General features: G+C 35.6%; 2 protein-coding genes across 2 annotated transcripts in view; both read left to right on the top strand.

The window, feature by feature from the left end:
* LOC108112376 (uncharacterized transmembrane protein DDB_G0289901) overlaps positions 1 to 17133 on the top strand; it is a 92360-nt gene that overhangs the window by 32565 nt on the left and 42662 nt on the right. The gene's annotated exons all lie outside the window — the stretch shown is intronic.
* The window catches only part of LOC108112387 (protein GSKIP homolog), a 61268-nt gene that overhangs the window by 32531 nt on the left and 11604 nt on the right, over positions 1 to 17133 (top strand). The window lies entirely within an intron of this gene.

Below are 17133 nucleotides of genomic sequence, written 5' to 3'. Positions count from 1 at the left end.
TGGTAAAATGCTTATTAAGTCTAGTTCTGAAACTTTCAGTTAAGCTCTCTTTGAGAACTAAAAACAACCTCTAACTAGTTTTGTTTTCATTTTATTTTCTTTTTATGAAAAAACTTCACACCTTTCCATAAACTTCTCACATCCTTGGCAACGTTGGTTTTACAGAACTAAATGAGTAATTTTAAGCTTTAAGCCCTTCACTTTCTTAATCATTGATAAAACACTTAATAAGTCTAGTTCTGAAACTTTAACTTAATATCCCTCTTTGGCCACTTAAAAACAACCTCTAACTAACGTTATTTTTCTTTTATTTTCTTTTTGGGAGAATTCCATATCTTCCCATAAACTTCTGACACCTTTGGCATACACAAATTTCTGTCGCTGATCTCTCAAAAGCAGAAGTAATAAAAACTCAAATAAAACAAAAATAAACTGAATACGAAATTTCATGGCCCAAACTGAAATTCACCCCCAAGTATATTTTTTTGTTTTTGTTTTTGTTTTTGGGGAACCATAAAATTTATGACAGTTCGCACATTTGGCATACGAAAATGAAATACACTCCGAAATAAGAAACAAACCCCGACACATGCACGTCGTCGGATAAAACTCTCGGAATTACGTGTGAAAAATGTTCCCAAAATATAAAAAAAAAATTGTTAAACAAAAATCCGACATTTCAATGGAAAAAAAATTGTATTCGAGTGCTGCCTGGCTGAGATTGTTTTCGTTTTTTTTCTTTCGGTTAAAGTCAAAGCAAAGGCCCCACCCTCTTATGCCCCGCCGCCAGCTAAATGCAAACACACTTTTAATTAATAAACAAACAAGTTAATTTGTTTTATTATTTCCCTCCCCAACCCAAAAATGAAAAGAGCCAAAACGAGCTTCTCAAGCACTTGAAAATCGATTTAACTTTGTGCGGCTGCCTGAGGAAAATCCCCTCACGCTTTTCCCTTGCATTTCTGCTTATAATTAATGGCCACCAAAATGCTGAGCTATGTCGACAGGCGGGGGCTGTGTAGGAGCAGTAGAGAAGCAGCAGCAGCAAGATGAACAATTTCTAAAAATATCTACAATTTTAAATACTTTTTGAGAACAGAAAACGGGGGGCTAAGAAAGATTAGAACTTAAAAATGCTCTTACTTTGGATTTAGGTATTGGAAAAAAGAAGTTTAAGGTCAAGATTTCAGTAATAAAAAATCATATAAAGTTAATAATTTTTAATGGTAAAAGGTAAATTTTATTAATTAACTTACAAACCGAGCAATAATCAAACTTAGCTGTGTACTTTGTCTGCTTTTTTCAGGGTATTTCTTATTTGCTGACATGTTCAATGCGGCGTATGCGTAATATTTGGTTTTCTTTTTCTCATTGCCGGCTGCTGTTGTTGTTTTTGGTGGTTGCTGCTTTTATTGTTGTTGGTTTTGATTGTTGTTGTTGCCTCTGAAAAATTGCTAAGGCAAATAAATATTCAGCAAGGCGCTTCGAGGCAATAAATGTTTTCTGTTTTGTTGAATTTATCATAGCCAGCCATATATACTATATATATATCTATATATATCTTTATCTATATATATAGAGAGATGGATCTATTGTGTGTGCTCAAATATAAATATATATATATATATATATATATATATAGACGCCTCTATCTTATGAGTTATTGCATTTCGAGGCCAAAAATATAAAAAATTTTCAAAATAAAATTATAATTTTATTACTTTGAAATGCGGCGAGAAATTTGTTTTTGGTTTTTGTTTTCCTTTTCTGCTACAAATTGCCAAAATCCGAATTTTATTGTCTTGTTCGCTGTTGGCCTTTTAATTTATTTAAATTTAAATCTATTTCGCCTTCTGCTGATCGATAAAAAATGTATTTTTGTTTATTTTGTTTTTGTTTCTTTTTTGTCGTTTTGCCTTTTGTATGCTAAAAACACAAAAAAAAGTAGAAAAAAAAAGAATAATAAATTAAAATCACATGAAATCCTTCTCTCTTCTTTCAACAAATTCCGAACATTTTCGCCTGTGGCACATTTGCATACCACACCTGACACTTGTCTGCGTTGGCGTTGGTCTGTTGGTCTGTTGGTCGTTGGTCTATGTGGGTGGGCGTGGCACTACTAGAACGAACAGCTGTTAGTTTTTTTTTTATTTATAAGCATTATCATAGCAAAATGTGACGGTTGATGTGCTGTTCTCGGAAGCATCATTGAAATGAGGCAAGTTTCCAAGAGGAAACAACACAAACTTTCGACAAGCCAAAACATTTATCAATGCCACACAGCAAGCAAGCAGAAATTTGTTGGTCACTTTTTTGAGGATTTTTTTTTTAGAGGGTTAAGCAAGGGTTTCTCTAACAGGCCAGGAAGCTAAAAAACTGACCATCTATGTTGACATTTTAAAAGGAAAGTTTTGATCATTTATTATTTGGGTTTTTGGGTAGAGTTAGCTATATGCTTCTTGGTAGCAGCATTCCCTGGAATTAGTTTTGGGGTGTGGGAAAAAGTTTGGAGATTGAGTTGGATTTCGAAATAAATTGAGGCAGTTAGAAGGAAGTTTGGGTTCTGCTTTGCTGGAAATTAAGAATCTAAAAGAAGGCTACTTTATGATAAAACAAAAAGATATTTGTAAACCTCAAAAATCTTAAACAAATCATTTCAAATACAGAAAACCAGAAACTAACTCAATAGCAACCCTTACCTTATCCAATTTTGTGTTTATTTTGTAATTGCAGAAAAATATTGCCAATAAAAAGGAAAACTTTTGGGAAACAGCTGAATCTGAAAGAGGAAAGAGTAGTAAAAGTGGGTGGGCAGGGGGTCTGGGTAGTTAAATTGCAGGCAGTAAACTTTTACATAAGACACATGCCAAGGAAATCTTGGGAAATGTCCCCTTTTTACACACTTTATGTATACCCTTTAGTTAGTTATCAGGGTGGGTATACCAAGACTTGGCAAACTTCTGGCTAAGAAAGAGGTGGTTTTGAGTCTTTTAATTTTCAGTTATGGAACTGAAATTGAAGCTAAAGTTGAAGTTGAAGTTGCAGTTGCAGCCTTTTAATTGCAGCTTTGAGAAGAAGAATGTAGAATATAGTTTTAAGTGTTTATTTTACCTGAGGCATACGACTGGTCGATGATTCTGCTAAGTTTTGTATTCCAACCCAAACCTCCTTGACCTCATCAGCCCTTGCCTGAGATCTTTCTCGTTATTATTTTCCTCTTTCTCTCGGCACGAAAAAGTTTTCCCTTGAGTTCACTTAACTACTTCCTTCTGCCTGGCAACACAAACTGAAGCGCACTTCAATTCAATTTCGTATGCCAACTTGGACTATCCTCTGTTCCTCTTCTTCTTCTTCGCTTTTCCTTCCCATTTTCCCTGACATTTTCCTTAAACCTCCACTTCCTCCGCCTTGCAACCCTTTCCCTTAAGCCTTTTTCGGACTGAAATCAGTGCAAAGCGAGTGAGTGGGTGGTGGGTGAATGCAGTCTGTTGGAATGGTTGGTTGGTTTTCTGCCATGGATGCAGGAAAATTTCAACCATTTTCCCTCTAGTGTTTTACAGTTGCCCCTTTTTTCTGTTCATTTTCTTTAGAAAGAGAAAGAGAGGGTAGGAGAGGGAAGGCGAGAGAAAAGTGAGGAATTCCTTCTTCGCTTTGCAATTTCCCTTCGAGTTATCCAAACGTTGGAAAAGCGAGTGGAGGAGTGACACATTGTTGACTCTGTCTGCATTTGTCGCAGTGTTTTCTTGTTGCTGTCGCCCACACTTTTCCCTAGTTTTTCCATCTTCGTAGTAGAACTTGGGTTTTCCACCCCGAGATGTTGCTGCTTAATTTGATTTTCACAAGTTGCTGTTGCTTTTGGTTTTCCTATTGCTTTTCCCGAACTACTGCTGCTTGATTTACATATATTTAATCGTGGCTGCAGCGGCAAAAGTTTCCCTCGTGGGCGTCAACTGATTCGAAAGTGGCATTCGCAGTGGCCAAAGTAAGAGGCAAAACTGCCTGCCTGCCTGCTGATGATGAGCGTTGCCAAGGAAATAACAACTCTCCACCTTCATTATAGGTCTTTGGGGGGTAAGGGAAGTGGAAGGAAAAGAAGCAGGAAAACTTGCAAAACTTTGACTAGAATACTTTGTCACAGCATGTGATGTGAGTTTGGGAAAAGGGAAAGGAGTGGAAAATGTATTCATATGCACGACAGTTTTGTATTTGAAGAAGCTTGTTGGGGGGGTTGGGCAACCAGACAAACAGCAACAAGCTAAAGTTGTTTATCTTTGCATAACCATTTCATCTACATTTTAAGTGAGGAATCAAAATAAAAAGGGGAATATTTTTGGGGAACTTTTAGATGTTAGAAAGAGGGAAAAATGGGAAATTATTTTAAGGAGAGGTTTATAGATTTAAAATGAAATATTATTGTAAACATTTTTGATTTAAATTATCTTAGAAAGTGTGTTAATTAAATGAGAAAGCTTAATTTTAAAAATATTGAAAAATTCTAAACTAAATTTAGACAAAAAAATTGATTACATTTTAAAGACAATCTTAGCTTAATTACTTACCAGTTTGTTATTAATATAAACTATAAATTTGGATATTAATATATTAATTTATTTATTTTAAGATAGGAACAAAGTTTTTAGCTTGAATTTCCCAAAGAAGTTACCATTTAAACTTCATAACTCATCTTTAACTTAACCCAAAACTTCAGTTTTTCCTAAATTTCCCAACTCTAATATTTAAATCCCTTAAAACTTGTTCTAAAACTCAATCAACTGACTTTGCTCTAACCTTTTTTTGTTGAGTGTTTTTTGATGTTTTGCCTGCATTATCACACAGCCAGCACAAAGCCATCCATGTAGAGACAAAGGATTTGTTCGCATTATCCTGAGGACTTTTGCATAAAACCTCCATTTATCTTCGCTTCTCTACCTCTCACTCTCTGTGCTGGAAATCCCCATTGAGACAAGCAGACAGGCGTATGTGTATATCCATCTCTCTCTCTCTAGCTGCCTGTCTCTCTCTCTCTTTCTACTCCTCTCTGTTGAATTATTCAGCTTAGTTCAGTTTGCTTTTAATTAACAAAATGCTAATACCAAAAATTACGTAGACCTGACGAAAAAAGAAAGAGAGTAGCAAACCTTTTGCACAGTTGGCAATTTAATCTATTAGAAGTCAAAGGGAGGGGGAGGGTGGTGAGAAAAATAAATAAAACTAAACTGAAGTATCAAATATTGAGCTTGGGAAAATGTCCCAAGTTCCATTTTTTCCCCCTTCCGTTTGGAAATTGCTTTCAGCTAATTTGAGTTCAACATGCAAAGGATATATGCTGCCAGGCTATAGCCAGCCGCCCTGCCATATATATATACATGATTCCACTCGGGGTTGTTTGGTTTAAGGATCTGGTCTATATATGGGTGATGGAAAACCACACAAAAAGGGTTAAAATGGGGGTAGGTAGGTAGGTAGGAGGGGTGTTGGCAAGTAAGTTATAACTGAAATAACAATAAAAATAACATTTGTTTCGGGCTAGAGGAAGTTTCAGGCACGTGCTTGGGTTTTTATCGGTTAGTCAGAGAGAGAGAGAGGTTTTTTTATGTAAAGAGTGGGGGAGAGGTGGGAGAGTGAGGGGAACTGAGGTTATACCCAATTGTCGGCACTCGTCACGTTTCATTTTGTGCGTTCACGCGTGTTCCCCCCCAGGTCAAGTACTTCAAAAATAAAACCAAAAATTGTGTTATTTTTCCTGCCTTGGCAAAGTTAAATCATAAACTCAAGTTGCTATTTAATCGCTGGCTGTTTTTTTATGGCTAAGCAAATTCAAATATTTGTCATAAAATAAAAGGAAAAAGAAAGGGCAAGAAATGTTGTTTATTTATACGAAATTTTAAGCAATCAAAATGTTTTCATGGGAAACAGAAAATGTCTTTTTTACTTGAAAAAAGAGAAACGGAAAATTCAACTTAAAGGGGTTAAATTTTATTTTTAAGTCCCTAATCGTTAAGTAAAAACTAAAGTAAATCACATTTAATCCCAACTTAAATCAACTTATTTCTTAAAACTCATTTTTTAAACCCATTCCCATTAAAACTTAAAGTTTATTTCTAATAAAAATCTTTTTCTAACCTGAAAAAAAAGCTGGCAAAAAACTTTATCATATGTCAGGGCAGCGGCAATGTCCACAAATCGAAAAGTGTGGAAGGGAAAAGCAAGGAAAATGACGGGGTAGACGAAGCAGAAACAATGCCGCACACGCCCATCTAAACAAAAGCCAAGAACCCGCCCACATGTAACGCCCCATTTTGTGGCACCCCCTCATGGCCAGTTCCCCTTTGGCCCTGTGGACAAAACAGGAGCAACAAAAACAATAATAAAGCCAACAGCAAATGCCTCTTTGTTGTTGTTGTTGTTGTTGTTGTCACTGCGACAAAATAAACGTCAGGGTGGGATTTTCCCCCCCTGGCCAAAAAGAAGGAGGGTTGCGTTTCAGTTGGTTTTAGTTTGGGTTTGAGTTTTAGGGTTTTAGGGTCGTGCTTGGGTTTGGGGTTCGTGTCCTCACACAGGAAGCGACACACAAGCTGGCAGGATATTTTATATTTGTGCGCCATGTGTATGTGTGAGTGTGTGTGTATGCTGCAAGCCAGGGACAGCCATTGTAAATTCCAGCTGCCTTTTCCTCCTTGCCAAACGGATATGCCATGTACGCGCGGGCCGAGAGAAAGAGCAAAGCATAGAAAAACAAGGATATATGTACATATACACATATATATCCTGGAGCAGAGCGCACAGGATATGCCCTGCCTGTGGTTTGTGCAGCAAATCCCCTGCCCCTTGCCCCGCTGGCTATCCCTTTTGTCGCCAGAACATGTTACGTATACGTAATGCCTGATAAAATGCGAAATGCGCGAATAAAACGAGTTTGCCGGTGTGTGTGTGTGTTTGTGAGTGTGTCTGTGTGTGTTTGAGTATATGTGTGTGTGTGTCAGTGTGCGTCTGTGTTTGTGGCAAGTCAAGCGCCAAATCAGCTTTAATGGGTGTTCACTGTTAGGCAGCTTTAATTAGGCTTATGTGTGTTCATGAGTGTTTGTGTGTGTGTGTGTGTCTATAAGTGTGTGCGTGTTCATATTGCAAATTAACAATAAACAATTTTTAATTCAATTTCAATGTGGGTGGCAAAAAAGAAGACCAATTCTGGTTTACCAGGCAGCAGGTGGAGCCGAGAGGGTCATCATTAATTTAAGCGCCACGCCCAATGTGGGTTGAGAGGGTGGCAGGGTGATACCCAGGCAAGCTGGCAGGCTTATCCCTCCACTGCTCATTCCAACTCAATTAATTTGCTCCCTTTTCGCTTTTAGTACTTTGGCGTTTTTCTGTTGTTGCTTTAATTAGTGAGTGTGCGGCTCATTTTCTTTTTTTTCTTTCCCTCATTTTTTGTTCTCCTTTTTCCTCTCTCTGTTTTTCTCTACTAACTTGGCCTAATGACACAACCGAAATCATTTCCTCTTCCACAGCGCGTTTTTCCATCGCATTTTCTTGCTAAGCTAATTGACATATGGTAATGATGAAGTTGATAATGATCATGATGTTTGAGTTGAGTTGGGCATGATAATGTTAATAATGATAATGGTAATGATAGAGAGAAGGATGAGGGTGTGAATACTGCAACCTGTATTTACCAGCTAATGATAGACGAGAAAACCCACACAACAAGCTCTATGGGAAATGGGAAATTAACTTGAACTTGAACTGAGAAAATTGGAATACGTTTAAGGGTTAAGGGAAGTGATTGAACTTGAGGGGGAAAGTTGGAATAAAGTGTGGGTTAGGTGAAAGGGAAGAAAATTATAGGTTTATTAGAAGGTAGGTGGTAGTAGTAGAAAAGTAGCAGAAATGTAGTAGAAAAGTAGTAGAAGAGTATTAGAAAAGTAGCAGAAGAGTATTAGAAAAGTAGCAAAGAAGTAGGAAAAAAGTTGTATAAAGTAGCAGAAAGGTAGTAGAAAAGTATCAGATAAGTAGTAGAAAAGTAGTAGAAGAGTTTCAGAAGAGTAGAAGAAAAGTTTGTATAAAGGTAGTAGAAAAGTAGAAGAAAGGTAGTAGAAAAGTAGCGAAAAGTAGTACAAAAGGTAGTATAACAGCGTTTCTTTTGAAAATCTACAATCAAAAAATGATTAATATCTAACCTGGGATTAATTAATCTTACAAAGTTCTCCTTTCGATCAAATTTTCCCTTTTTCTTCTCAAGAAAATTCTATGTTTTAACCAACTTTAACCACAACATTAATCACTAAACTTTTAGCATGACTTTCCATCATTCCAAAGCCAAATCAAACTTCTGGTCTTTTTTTTGCCCTATTAAATTCAGTCGTTAACCCTCCTTCGTTTAACAATTGCCAGCTTGTTTTAGCCCTGTTTTTCTTTGTTTTTTTTTTCTTGTATTTTTCGCAAATCGCCTGCCAAACACGCCTTCCCAGAAACACCCCAAAAACCCCTAACCCCCAACCCCCCAACGTTTCGCCTCGTTTTTCAAAAGTGAACAGCTTGAACGTAGCCCGCACGCGATTTTAATGACACGGCACTTAAAATTTAATCGAGCAAACTGCATTGCTTCGATATGAGAGGACCGAACCGTATATAAACACATACGTGTTAAGCCCTTCCCTTCCCCCTTCCCCTTACCATTTTCCTTACAATTTTCCATCCATTATTCGGCATTGATTATTGTTTTCGTGCATATTTGATTTGTTGCTTGATTTTGCAGTTTTCAGTTTTTAATTTTCTTGTTTTATTTTTTTTGTTTTTATTTTCTGCTGCTGTTTCTGCCACGTTAATTGCTGGCAAAGCCAACTTTGCTGGCCATTATGATGGGGTTTTTCTTTTGGCTTTTATTATTGTTTGTGGAAGAAGTTTTTTGCGATGATGGAATTATTTATCGGAGTTTGTACTAAATGGAAATCAGTGAATGGGGGAAAAAGTTGGAAATAAAAAAGAAGACTTTATCTTTATGTTTGTGTGGGCTGATATGGGAAATTGCCTTGTTTTTAATAACAAATCTACAATTTTTTAAGTTTATTTCTTTAAAAAAAAAAGTTTGTAATTTGAAAGGTGGAAAAAGCTGTATAATTTCTGGTTTATTAATGTGTTTTAATATGAAGATAAATCTTCAGTTTATTATTTATTAAAATATTAAGCAACTTTTTTTTTATATTATTTTTTAATTTGAAGATAAGTTCTTATTTTATTATTTATTAAAATATTTTTAAAGTCCGATTAAGGTTTTTTAGGGAAATTAAAGACCTTTTTAGGCTATCTTCGTGTTTGATTAACTTTTTTTTTTGAGGAATTCAAGAACTTTTTTTAGGCCTTCTTTGTCGAACATTTCAATTGGTAAGCCTTAACTTAACAAAAAAGATTATAATTTAAAGTGAGTTAACAATTAATTAATTTTGAATTTTTAGTGATTTTATTTATCTTATTCTTTTTTTTATTAATCAAAAATATTTTTAAACTCTAATAAAGCTTTTTGGAAAGCTAAAAAACACTTTTTTTTTATCCCTTATTCATGAAATATTTTAAAATACAAAGCTTAATCAAAGAAACTAAATAAATAAAAATATATTTTAAAGTAATTTTTGTTTAAAAATCCTTAAAAAAGTGTACATTTTCCTGCTTCTGCCCCTGCTCTTGCTACTACCCATGTTGCCATTGCTCTGTGGCCAGGACATTGACCAATCTCATAAGGCTGAAACTTTGCCACGCAATGGCCATTGACCACAGGCATGTTAGTATAAGTAGGCGTGGCCATCAACCGCCCACAATTTGAGGTGATACACACATGACGATGGTCAGCAACACGTACGAATGAATAAAAAATCAGTTTGAATGTAGAAAAAAAAAGTAAAATATATCAAATAGGGAAAAACTCGGGAAAATTTCCTGCATTGGCGGCTATTGTTTGAAGAGAATTTGCATTGATGATTTACAGCAACAGCAACAACAACAACAAAATCCAACATTTCATTTAACAAATCTATTGTACTAGCAACCATTGTTGTTGCTGTTTCGGTTGCTGTTGCATTTCATGCACCATGAAGCATGAAACAGCTCGTGAACAGCAGCGCAACATGAAAATTAACAGGGAAAAAAGTCAGGGAAAATGCCGAGGAGCGAGGGTATTCATAAATTTCAATTGTGCACTTTTCCTTTGTGGATTGTGGCTATTGAAATGCTTGACATTAATTAACAGCAAATAAATAAAATTACAACACGCCCAATGCCGTGAATGAACTCTGGCAAATATTGTTAAAAAAAGAAAAAAGTCCGAAAATATGTTTGCATTTTATCAGGCGAAAAACGATGATAATTAAAGATCATAATGAGGTTTTAGAGGAAGTATTGCCAAGTATATAAACCCACTTAGCTTACCCCAAAAATCCCAATTTTTCATTATTTCCCAGCATTTGGGAAATTGGCAAACATCCCAAAGAAATGTGCTCGAAATTCTGACAGATTTTAACCCAAATTTTATATATTTTCAGCCATTTAATAGCATTTTCTTTGAATTTTGTTTCTTTAAAAACGTTAAATATTAGCCACAAATTAAGGCCAGTAAATCTTTACCTTATTATCTATAGCTGAGAGGATTATGTGATTAAAGCCAAGTGTTGATTTTCCGCCCCACAAGAACCAAGCGTTTGATCTTCCCAGCGGGAAGTGACGATTGAAAAGCGTTTTTCCCACCAGCTGCTTTTTTTTGTTGTTTGTTTTTCTTTTTATTTTCCCTGAAAAGCAAATGAAAATTGCAAGCATTTTGCCATTCGATTATTTATTTATTATAAACAAAACAACCAGAAGAAAGGAATATATTTTTGAGGAAAAATCAAATCAGAAACGGAAGTTTCTCTCTCTCTTTTCCTCTCTCTTACTTTTCTTATTTAATGAATAAAATTATTGCGAAATTCAAAATGTGGAATATTTCTAGAAAAATTGAATTTTGTTTGCTTGATTATTTGCTAATTTTAAACTTAATGCCATTTCTAATTAGCCAAAACAAACAGAAATCATTTGTCATTTTTAGGGTGAGGCGAATTGGCGGGTGTTGTGGGTTAATTGGGTTAAGGGTTGGTGGAAGAGGGGTTGTTGGGGGGCTGTCTATTGTTGCTCTAAGGTGTGGAATCGCCAACCTGCTAATAATATAGTTGCTGGCCTATTGAGTTTCCATTACGACAGCTTTCGGACCTGCCCTAACAAGCAGCCACTGAGAGGTAGAGGAAAAAGCAAAAGGCTAGAGATGGTGGCGTGAGTCACGAAAAGGGGGGAAAAAGCTTAAAACCTACAAAGAAATATTTGTAAAAATCTTAAAAAAATATAACAAAGAAAATCTGAATTTTATGATTAATAAAGTGCCAAAATTATAAGCATAAAAAATAAATATCAGTTATAAACTTTAAAAAAAAGCTAACTTGAAGCTAAACTAGAAAATTCATAAAATCATCAAAAGAAACTAGTTTTTTTGCCTTTAAATAAAGTAATTAAACATTCAAATTGTTAAATTTGAATACCCAACTCAAGCAAGTTAACATTTTATATAACCCCTACTCTGATTATAATCACATCTCAACTTAAATTACCCAACCTTATGGCCAAAACGATCAATTGGGCAATGTTTTATGCTAGCTTTTTGGCCGGTGTCAAAATCAAAAGTGCCAAGTAAGCCAGTCACGTATATAGTATGTAATCACGCACATAGAGCTCCTCCTTTTGCTTTTGGCCAGGTTTGCCTAGATGCCTTTAACATGTATATATATATATATATATCTGTATCTGTGATATCCCGCTTGGGCCTGACTGGCCTGCCCATTCATTGCCATGTTTGCCCACGTCGTCGCCAGTCGTAAAATGCAAATTGCATGCAATCAACGCGTTTTTCGTTTAATTATTATGAGAATTTTCCTCTTTTTTTTGTAGCTGTTGTTGCTGTTGTTTTTTGCTGGCACGGAACGTGCCAAGTGCCATTCGCATACAGGAAAAAAAACAACTTGATCCGCCCGGCGGATTTTCAGATACAGTAGTAGTGTAGCGTAGTATGGCACGGGTATTATCGGCCTTTGTCTGGGCCGCCCGGGGGCTGACATTTTCAATTAAATTACCGGCCATTGGGCGCAAAATTGCGGTAGTCTGTTGATCTACTATATTGTATATATATATATATCTGTGTTTGCAATAAAATTCCACTCTAATTAATTTACATTATTTAACGGTTTTGTAAGGCTACACCTACAAATTGAGGGTTCTTGTTATTAAGTTAAAAACTTCCTCTGAAAGTTGTGTTAAATTTTTGGTAAATTTTGCAAATCATTAACTTAAATTTAGACTTCATTCAAAAATGACAGAATCGTATTTATATATATCTTGGCTGACTTTGCTTTAATTTATCAAGAAGAGACATTGAACTCGAAAGTGTGTGAAGGCATTTTATTTTGTTTGGTTTTCGGTTTTTTGGTTTTTTGGTTTTCGATTTAAGGCGTGGGCGGTCGTTCGTTCGGCAATGAAATGCAAATGTTGGCTAAATAAATGAGCAAGGGAAATATGTTAATTGGAACATTGACAGCTAAGTGATTTTTTTTTTGTTAATTTTTAAAGAACAAAAATCAGAGGAGAGAAGTTTGGAGCTTAAATGGGTTGAGGGAAGGTGGAAATACGTAAACGTATTCTGTGAAATGAAAAATAAAGAAATATGCTTTGTAAAATCTATAAATAGGGTACAGGAACTAATAATATTATAATATTAAAAGTCATTTATTAGCGCACTTAGTTTAAGTGCTAAATTTCAATATTTAATAAGTACACCTAATAAATTAGGAATTTTAGTAAAAGAAATTAAAATGGGCAAAAAGCCAGGGAAATAAAATTTCAATTTAAAGAGAAAAGTTTAGTTTTCTAGGCATAATATTTAAGATGTTTCATTTTTTTAGTTAATGTTAAATATTTTTTAATATTTATATTCCTAAAAATTTTATAAATTTTTAATCTGTTTTTCCACTTAATGTTAAATATTAGGTTGTCAAAAAAGTCTTGCGTTATTTTCGCTAGTTGGCGCTGAAAGCTCTTAGTTCTTGTTTTATTCGTCGCATCAGGTCATACTATACCTTTTTGGAAAGCTCATTTTACGCGTCTTTTCTTTAAAGTCGTTCGTGAGTTACAGCGTCGCAATCATGGAGCAAAATAAGAGAATATATGACATATTTTACAGTACTACTACGATAAAGGTAAAAGTGCATCTCGAGCCTATAAAATTTATGGAGTTTATGGACCCGATACAGTTTCCATTTCCACCGCACAACGATGGTATCAACGTTTTCGTTGTGGTGTAGAGGTGGTCGAATATGGGCCACGCTCCGAGTTTTTTGCCAATAGGGAAGCGAGCTTCTATGAGAGGGGCATTATGAAGTTGGCACCTCGTTGGGAACGTGTCATCGAACAAAACGGCGATTATTTGACTTGAATCGCATTATTGATACGAATTTTATACCGCAAGACTTTTTTGACAACCTAATATTTTTCATTATTTCTTTTGCTAAACTATTAAAGACTTTTTTGATATAATTTAAACTTAGACTTTTTTTTACTAAAAAAAAAACTACTTAAAAACCCAATCACTTCCCAGCCAAATCAGTTCATCTCTCACTCGCCAGCTACTGTAGTTTGTAGCTGAAAAACCGAGCCAAGAAATTTCCATAAAAAGGCATTTCTCAATTTGGTTTTCGGAATTCTCTTACTCGACTGCCATGCGTGACTGGGTTGTTGGAAGCGGGGCAGGAAGGAGTGAAAACCACATAACACGCACACTAAGACAAATACTACACAGACACACACACACACACACATACAAACACCATCAGAGGAATAATATTTGAATTGGAAAATGGAGTGGACAAAACACAAATATAATTTGTGCAGTATATGCAAAATTGATTAGATTGGGTGCGGTTTGGCCTAGGACAATGTTCGCTTTATGGAAAATTGAAATTAGTTGAGTTCATCCTCGCCCCTCTCCTCCCCTCCCTCTACACGCATACACCAGCAAACCTCACACACACAGTGACACATTAAATGGCATGCATAATTGAATTATCGAGTGGGTGAAAAATGGGGTCTAGGCAGTATAGAAGTACTCTAGTAGCAGTTTCAGGACAACACTAGAATATCTACAATGAAGGTGTTTTGCTGGTCTCCCAGTTTTTGGCCAGTGAAAACAATTCCATGTCAATTGCAGTTTGTAATTAAATGGAGAGTAGGGTGGGGAGCTGAGAAGAGAGTGGAAATTTAATAGAATTGCTAAAGGCAAAGGCATGCGTGAGTATCTCGGTTTCTCTGAGGATTTACGAGCCATTCAGGCAACCAGGCCAGGCCATGCAAGGCAAGGCAACAATGGAAATTGCAATCCTTCTGCATGTCCTGTCTGGCGGCATGTCCTGTGCAAAATACTGCTTGTGTATGCACATATGCAAGTCAAATAAACGTAATAATAAAATTGTTGCATGCCACACAGCTAGCTTTGTTAAATGCAAATAAGAGAGAGGGAAAAACGCAGTTTCTTTGAATGGAAAGTGGAAAGTGGGTGTAATAGGGTTAAGTTATTAACTATTTATATATTTTATTATTAATTTATATTTTTTTTTAACCAAAAATAGTTTATATTTAATTTTCCTTTACAATTTTCCCTATTAAGTGCTAGAATTTTGGCCATAACTGTTTGAGAAATTTGCATATTCTTGCCTGCTGCTTGCAACATGATTGAAGGGTGGAAAACACTTCAATTAGTGCTCTTTATTTGTGGGCGTTTACTGTACTGTACATACCTGAAGTTCTACTGTTAAGCAGTGGGAAAGGGTAAGGAAAGTGAGAGGGGGAGGGTGGGGGGGTTAAAAACGCAAAGCGCTAAAATAACAATTTAACAACTTGTTCAAGACGAGCAACTTTTTTCCCTCCACCACCTGTCAACCCCTGGACAACCCTCTACACTGGCCTAACCCTCTGTTGCCACTTTTTCCCCTCCCCAACCTTTTTGCTTTTACTTACCACATCCCTAAGCCCCCCTCCCCTTACGCCTGGAAAACCGCTCAACCTCGTTATTGTCATTACCATTATATGAATGTATGCATGAACAATGCTCGGGTAATTATTGTTTTGGGGACAGAGACAGAGGCAGAGAGACAGTAGCAGTGGCAAGGGGCAGGAGGCAGGGACAGCGGCGATTGCGTGACTCGAGCACATTTGTTTTGTTTACGGAAAGTAATTGCAAAAGTTGTTTCAATTTTGCCCAACAGCGATAGCAAGCCAACCGAAGAGGGTTAACAACAATTGCTCCTGAAAACTGTAAAGCTGAAAAAGCTGTTGGAAACAAAAAAAACTGGGGGAATGGAGCTGGCAAACAATGCATAATTGGCATCAGCTTAATGCTTTAACTTGCCAAGTGCCCAGTGGCAGAAATATAAAAAAAAAAATGCTACCAACCAACAACCACCCACCCACCCATCGAAAAAAGCAGCATCAAAAACGCATTTACCACGCCCACTCGAACGTTGGCGTTGGGCGAAAAGTTTTTAGTTCAACGGAGGGAACAAAAAAAAAAATGAAAATGAAAATAAAAAATGAAAAATAAAAGCAAAACTATATAGGAAAAAAAATTGTAAAATAGTGAGGTGGGCGTGTGGGTGTACCTAAAGTTCTGCTTTTTTTTTTGTTGCCATTTTCTTCGTTGCTTTGTTGAAATTACAATTTTCTTCTTCTTCTTCTTCTTCTGCTGTGTGCGCTCTCTTTTTTCGGCATTTTCCCCCGCACTGCACATCCGGCGCAAAAAGTGCATGAAAAGCGCAAAAATGGCACAACTACTATATATCTTCTTCCTCTACTTTACTTTTTGTTTTTTTTTTGTTGCCTAGCGTTGCATAGAGCATGGCGTAGAAGAAGAAGAGGAGTGGGGGGGGGGTGGGAGGTTGTAGAGAGCAGTACAAGTCGGACAGTCGGACGGGCAGGCATTCAGTCATTTTAGCATTTCAGCCATTCAGTCAGCGAGTCATTCGCATGTTATTCACATAGTTAGGGTGAGCCAAGGGTTTAGATATAGAAAAAACTTCAAATAATAGGAAATGTCCTAAATTTGGTTTTATTTCTATGAGTAAGATCACTCTCAGAGTGACCAGCTTGAAATAATACGCAATTTAGGAAATATTATTTTGATTTTATAGTCAAACTTCAAAGCAAGAAAAGGAATCAAAAATTATTAAAAAATGAAAAAAGTAACAAAATTTTAATAAAATATTAAAATATTTTAAATGATAAGGTCACACTTGAACTTACAGAGTGACCAGTTAAAAATAAATAGCAAATATTAGAAATATTTTTCAGTCAAACTGCCCAGCAAACATAGGAATATAGACTAATAAAGTAATTAGAAGATAAAAAATATTAAAATTATATAAAATAAACGAAATTTTACATTCTTTTTATAATTAAAGTCACACTTGTTCCCACAGAGTGACCAGCTGATAATATAAATCAAATATAAAGAATATTTTTCAGTCAAACTGAGCAGCAAACATAGAAATATAAACTTAAATCACAAGAAAAAATAAAATAAATTTTATAACAACCCTAAATTAGACATTATTTTTATGAGCAAGGTCACACTTATACCAGCTAAGTGACCTGAAAAGGCAAATATGATTATTTTCTTAGCAAAATGGCAAACAAAGTTAAGTCCATTGAAAAATCAGAAGATAAAAATCAAATATTTTTAGAATGTTTTATCCAAAAATAGAAAACAAATGTTTACAACCTGACACACCCTAATAGACTCTTTTTTTCAGTTTATTCGCATTCGCTTTTCCCTGCTATAAACTGCACAGCACACAAATGGAAAAATAAAAGGAAAATATATGTTTTTTTCTCTTTGCGAGCATTTTGGCTGAAAATGTTTGTGAATTATTTAAGGGGAAAGCAAAGCATCCCAAAAAACTAAACAAAAAAAAATAGTAAAAATATGAACAGGAAAGAGCTGCTGTGGGGCACTTAAAATTCAACTTGCTAAAATGGATTTAAGGAATGATTTTTCCAGTCGTTAGATATTTTTCAGCT

The sequence above is a fragment of the Drosophila eugracilis genome, unplaced genomic scaffold (assembly GCF_018153835.1).
Source record: "Drosophila eugracilis isolate 14026-0451.02 unplaced genomic scaffold, ASM1815383v1 contig_90, whole genome shotgun sequence".
NCBI lineage: Eukaryota > Metazoa > Arthropoda > Insecta > Diptera > Drosophilidae > Drosophila > Drosophila eugracilis.
The sequence above is the reverse complement of the archived record's forward strand: the minus strand, read 5'-3'. Positions and strand labels throughout refer to the sequence as shown.